The sequence below is a fragment of the Eulemur rufifrons genome, chromosome 16 (genome assembly GCF_041146395.1).
Source record: "Eulemur rufifrons isolate Redbay chromosome 16, OSU_ERuf_1, whole genome shotgun sequence".
NCBI classification, from domain to species: Eukaryota; Metazoa; Chordata; class Mammalia; order Primates; family Lemuridae; genus Eulemur; species Eulemur rufifrons.
Genome location: NC_090998.1, coordinates 46178822 through 46185205, shown reverse-complemented (window position 1 = coordinate 46185205; position 6384 = coordinate 46178822).

The window sequence follows — 6384 nt, the reverse complement described above, 5'->3', positions numbered from 1 at the left end:
TTTCATTTATGTATGTTTTATAAGTTATAAAGCTGTATTAGTCACTTAATATAAAACATTTACTATGTTCTAGGTGTACCATATCTAGTGGCACAAAGTCCGTACCCTCAAGACAGTCTCAAAATAAATTAATTTCAAAACAATGTGGAATGCGAAAATTGGAGAACAGAAAAATGAGGATTTAGGCCCAAAGTTGCAAGTATATAATGTAATAATTCCCAGAGGAACTGATAACATACGACATTTATGTGTTAATCAGCTAGAAGTGGAGGCAAGGTGAAGGGACAACGAAAGGAATTTGGGGCAAGAAAACAGCATGAGCCCAGGCACAGGGAATGATCTGTTACCCAAGGGTTACCTGAGAAGGGAAGGAGAGAAACAGCTGAAACTATGGTCAGTGGATGCTTCTGTTTCTCTGGGCCACTTTTAAAAGTGAAAAGGGAGGATCCAGTGAAGTCCCAAGATTATAGACAATGAAGAGAGACAGTATACTAGAGGGAGATCAAGAGAGACAATATAGTGGAAGAAATAGGATCAAGTCAAAATAAAGAGCTGGGTCTTAAATATAAGAAGGAACATCTTACCCTTTGAATCTGAGAGAAGTAGTGAAAAAAGAGAACTGAGGATGCAATTTGTGGGAAAACAAAATTTAAGGAAGCACAGATCTAGCCAACTCTTAGGATATTTGCCAATTTTATTTCGTTTTGGTCAGCTTTAGTGGGGAATAATTTACATACGATAAAATTCGCCAATTATAAGTGCATAATTTGATGGGTTTTTACAAATGTATACAGTAGTATAACCACCACCACAATCATGACATACATTTTTATCATCCCACAAAGTTCTATCATGCACCTTTGTAGCCAGTCCCTTCCTTCTCCCTCCTAGCTCCCAGAAACCACTAATCTGCTTTCTGTTGCTATAATTTTGCTTTTGTTCTAAAATTTCCTATCAATGGAATCATAAGCTTTCTAGTCCTTTGTATCTGGCTTATTTTACCTGAGATTCAACTGTACTGTTGTATGTCTCAGTAGTTCATTCATTCATGTTGCTGAGTAGTATCCCTTATATGAACACATCACAATTTATCCATTCACCCGTTGATAGATATTTAGGTTCTTTCAATTTTTTTGTGTTTATAAACAAGATTTCAATAAACAATCAAATACAAGTACTTTAATTAATAAATATTTTTATGTTTTATGTGTAAATAGCATGAAGTGGAATGGCTGGATCGAATGGTAGGTGTGTGTCTAACATTTTGTACAAAACTTTCAAACTGTTTCCACAGTGATTGTACCATCTTACATTTCCAATAATAGTCGATGACAGTTTCAGATGCTCCACATCCTCCTCAATACTTGATATTATCAGCCTTTATAGTTTTAGAATTCTAGTAGGTCTGTAGTGGTATCTCATTGAAGTTTTAATTTGCATTTTCCTAGTGATGAATGATGTTGAGAATCTTTTCACATGCCTGTTTACCACCACATACTTTCTTTGATGAAATGTCCATGTTTTGACTACTTTATATTGGGCTATTTGCTTTCATATTACAGACTTTTGGAATTCTATATATACAAGTCCTTTGTCAGATATGTGATTTTCACATAACTTTTTGGAGTCTGTGGCTTAGTTTCTAATCTTTTAATAGTATGTTCATCAACAAACAGAACTTTTTAATTTTGATGAAATAAAAAATTTCGGAATTTTCTTGTATGATCATGCTTTCGGTGTTATATCTAAGAAACATTTGCTAAACCCAGAGTTACAAAAATTTTCTCCTACATTCTTTTCTAGAAGTTTTAAATTTTTAAGTTTTATATTTAGGTACATGATCCATATTTAGTCAATTTTTATATATTGTCTAAAATATAAATATATATGGTATACAAATCAAGTTTTTTAGTTTTTTTTTAAATAGGACTTTCCAACAGTTCCAGCACTATTTGTTAAAGAGATTATCTTTTCTTCACTGAATTTCCTTTGCAATTGAAAAAAATCAGTTGATTCTATATGTGTGGGCCTAGTTCTGGACTCTCTCATTATGTTCCATTGATCTCTTCATTAATCTCCAGCACCACACTGTCTTGTCTACAGTAGTTTTATAATAAATCTTGAAACCAGATAGCTTACGTCTTCTCTAGTGGGCTGAATGATGGCCTCCAAAAGATATGTTCATATACTAACCCCTTGAACCCGTGCATATTACCTTATTTGGAAAAAGGAATCTTTGTAGACGCAATTAAAGGTTTTGAGAAAAAGAGATTACTTTTGGATTATTTGGGTGGACTCTAAATCCTTATAAGTGAAGGCAGACATAGAGAAGGAGGTAATGTGACCACAGAGGCAGAGATTGGAATGATGTGGCCACAAGGCACAAGTCAAGGAATGCTGACAACCTCCAGAAAGCAATAAAGGCAAGGAGTGGATATTCCTCTAGCTCTTCCAAGGGGTACAACCCTATTGACACCTGATTCCATACTCTGGCCTCCAGAACTCTGAGAGAATAAATTTCTGTTGTTTTAAGCCATTCAGTTTGTTTTAACTTGTTACGGCAGCCACCTGAAACTAATACATCCTTCAACTATGAATCTCTTTTTCAAAGCTTTTTTGACCATTCTATGTAGAGTATTTTGTATTTCCTTATGAATTTTAGATATAGCATGTTAATATCTACAAAATAAAAAGATGGCAGGAACTTTGGGATTGTTTTGACCCTACAAATTAATTTGAGGATACTTAGCATCGTAACAATACCAAGTCTTCCAATCCACATATATGTATGGTACATCTGTCCATTTTTTTAGGTTTCTACTAAGTTCTCTCAGCAGTGTTTTTGTAGTTTTCAGTATATAGCTTTTGCACATCTTTTATTAGATGTATCCATAAGTATTTTATATTTTTGATAATATTTAAAATGGTATTGTGTTTTAAATATTCAATTTCTGATTAGTCATTGCTAGTATACAGAAATACAATGGATTTTTAAAATATTGATCTTTTATCTTACAACTTTGATAAATTAGCTCATTAGTTACAGGAGTTTTTTTTTTTTATTTATTTTAGATTACAAAGAATTTCCTATATAGCTGATGAAGTCATCCACAAATGAAGATACTTTTACTTCTTCTTTTCCAAGATGGGAAAGATGCTTTTGACTTCTTTTTATTGCCTTATTACACTGTCTAGAACCTTCAGTACATGTTGAATAGACATGGTGAGAGCAGACATCCTTGCATTGCTCTTATCTAAGGGGGAAATAATTTAATCTGTTACCATTAATTATGATATTAGCTGTAGGTTTTCATAGGTGCCCTTTATCAGGTTGAAGAAGTCCCTTTCTATTCCTTATTTTCAGAATAATTTTTTAAACCAGAAATGGATGTTGAGTTAGTCAAATGATATGTCTGTGTCTACTGATATGATCGTATGGTTGTCATTTTTATATTTTGTTTTTGTTTTTGGTCAGTTAATATGGTAAATTGCATTGTTTGATTTTCAAATCTTAAGCCAACCCTGCATTCCTTGCATTAAACCCCATTTGGTCATTATGTATCACCCCTTTAATATATTATTGGATTCACCTTGCTAAAAATTTCTTTCAAAATTTTTGCACCAATAAGGATAGGGATATTAGTCTGTGGTCTTTTTTCTTGTAATAACCTTGTCTGATTTTGATATTAGAGTGATGCCAGTCTCATAGAATGAGTTAGATAGTCTCTGTCTTCTTCAATTAGAATTGATGTTATTTCTTACTTAAAAGTCTGGTAGAATTCCCCAGTGAATTAATCTAGGCTTGGAGTTTTTCTTTGTTTTGCTGAAAGTTTTTAAAGTACAGGTGCACACCACCACACCTGGCCAAATATATATTTTTATATATATATATATATTTTTTTTTTTTAGAGAGAGGGGTCTCACTATGTTGTCCAGGCTGGTCTCAAACTCCTGGCCTCAAGTTTTCCTCCTGCCTTGGCCCCGCAAAGTGCTGGGATTATAGGAGTCAGCTACCATGCCTGGCCCACCTATTTGGTAAGCAAGCTTTGGTAGTTTGTGTCTTTCAAGGAATTTATCCATTTCATCTAAGTTGTTGAATTTATTGCCGTAAAGTTGTTTATAAGGCTTTCTCATTATTTAAAAAAATCTATAGAGTCTGTAGTGATATTGGCTGTCTTATTCCCAATATTGGTAATATTTGTCTTCTCTCTTTTATTTTTGATGACTCTGGATAATGTTTTTTAAATTTTATTGAGCTTCTTAAAAAAAACTTTTGGTTTTATTAATTTTGTCTATTATGTTCTCATTTCTATTTTACTGATTTCCACTCTGCCTTTATTATTTATTTTCGTTGGCTTACGTGGCATTTAGTTTCGTTTTCTTTTTTTTAATTTCTTAAGATAAAGGCTGAAGTCGTTGATTTCTGTTTTTCTCACATAGGTATTTAGTGCTGCACGTTTCCCTCTAAGCACCACCTCAGCTGTACCCCACACATTCGACATGCTCTATTTTCATTTCCATTCAGTTCAAAACACTTTCAAATATCCTTTTGATTTCCTCTTTGACCTCCAAGATATTTAGAAGTAGAGATTTTCCAGATAGCTTTCTGTTATTCATTTCTAATTTAAATCCATTCTGGTCATAAAGTATAATTTGCATGATTTGAGACTTGTATGACTTGAGACTTGTTTTCCAGGTCAGAATATGGTCTCACTTGGAAATGCACTGTGGGTACCTGAAAAGAACGTGTACTCTTGTGTTGCTGGGTGGAGTGTTTTATAATTGACAGTTAGGTCAAGGTGGTTGGTTGTATTGCTCAGGTCTTTTATACCATTGCATTTTTTTTTATCTACTTGTTCTACCAATAACTGAGAAAGAGTGTTGAAGTATACTTTGGGTTTGTCTATTTCTCTTTGCAGTTTTATCGGTGTGCTTAATTTGTTCTGAACTCATCTATCAGGTGCATAAACATTTAGGATTGTTATGCCCTCTTGATGAACGAACCACTTTATCATTAAGAAATTTTCTTTTCTGACAATAATTTACTTGTCTGAAATTACTTTATCTGATAGTAATAAACCCATTCCAGCTGTCTTTTTTTCAGTGTTAACAGTATACTTTTACCATCCTTTTACTTTTAAACTATTTGTATCTTTAAAATTAAATGAGTTTCTTATAAGGAGTATATAGTTGGGCCTTTCTTACAACCCTGTAAATTCTACCTTTTAGGTAGTTAGACTATTAACATTGAATGTGAATATTGATGTGGTTGGGTTTAAATCTACAATCTCTGTTTTCTAGTTATCCTATCAGTTTATTTCATTTTTCTTCTTTTTTATATTTTATGATTCCATTTTATCTTTGTTGTTAGATTATTAGCTATATCTCTTTGTTATGTTGCTTTAGTGGTTGCTTAGGAGTTTACAATATACATCTTTGACCTATCACAATGTCCCTTCAAGTGATAATACATTATTTCATGTATAGCACACAATAGTAAACTTTCATTTCTCTGCTCCCAGTCGTTGTGTTATTAATTTATTTTACTACTGCATATGTTATAGTCCCACAATGCATTGTTATTATTTTTGTTTTAAATAGTTGACTATCTTTTACAGAGATTTAAATAATAAGAAAGAAAGACTACTATTATAGTTATGGCACTCTTCATTCCTTGGTGTAGGTCTGGGTTTTATCTGGTATCATTTTTCTTCTGCTTGAAGGACCTCCTTTCACATGTCTGCTTGTGTAGGTCTACTGGTGATGATCTCTTTCAGGCTAATTTTTCCTCACTTTTGAACTAATATCCTCCAGAGTTCTCTAACCCTTGCTCTGTCAATTATGAAATTTCTAGCTTCCCTGTTAGAGAACAATGGGCACTGTTCCATCTAATTATTTCAGGTGGTTCTTTCTCTGGCCTTAAATAATTTTCTCACACACACTGAGAAGTACTCAACTGAATACTATGAGGAACCTCTGAAAATTTCCAGGGTTCTTTCTCTCTGCAGCTCTCTCTTCTCTGGCATTTGGCCCCATGAACTCTACTCATCCCTGGTCGCTGAGGAAACCCAGGTGCATCTCATCAACTCAGGGAGCTCATTGGCTCTGCCTATGTTGCCCCGCACAGGGCTGATTCCTGGAGACCTCCTCCAAGCAGTCGACTGAGGCAATGGTGGGGCTCCCTTTTGTTGGTTTTCATCTCTCAAAGTTCACTTCTCTTTGTTGCCTGAGGATCCATATCATGAAAACCATTTATTTTATACATTTTTCTAGTTTTTCAATTATTTCAGTTGAATGGATAAATTTGGCCCATTATTCCATCTTGTCTGGAAATGAAAAGAAACTGAATGTTTTAACTGTATTTAATTTCAATTAATTTAAATT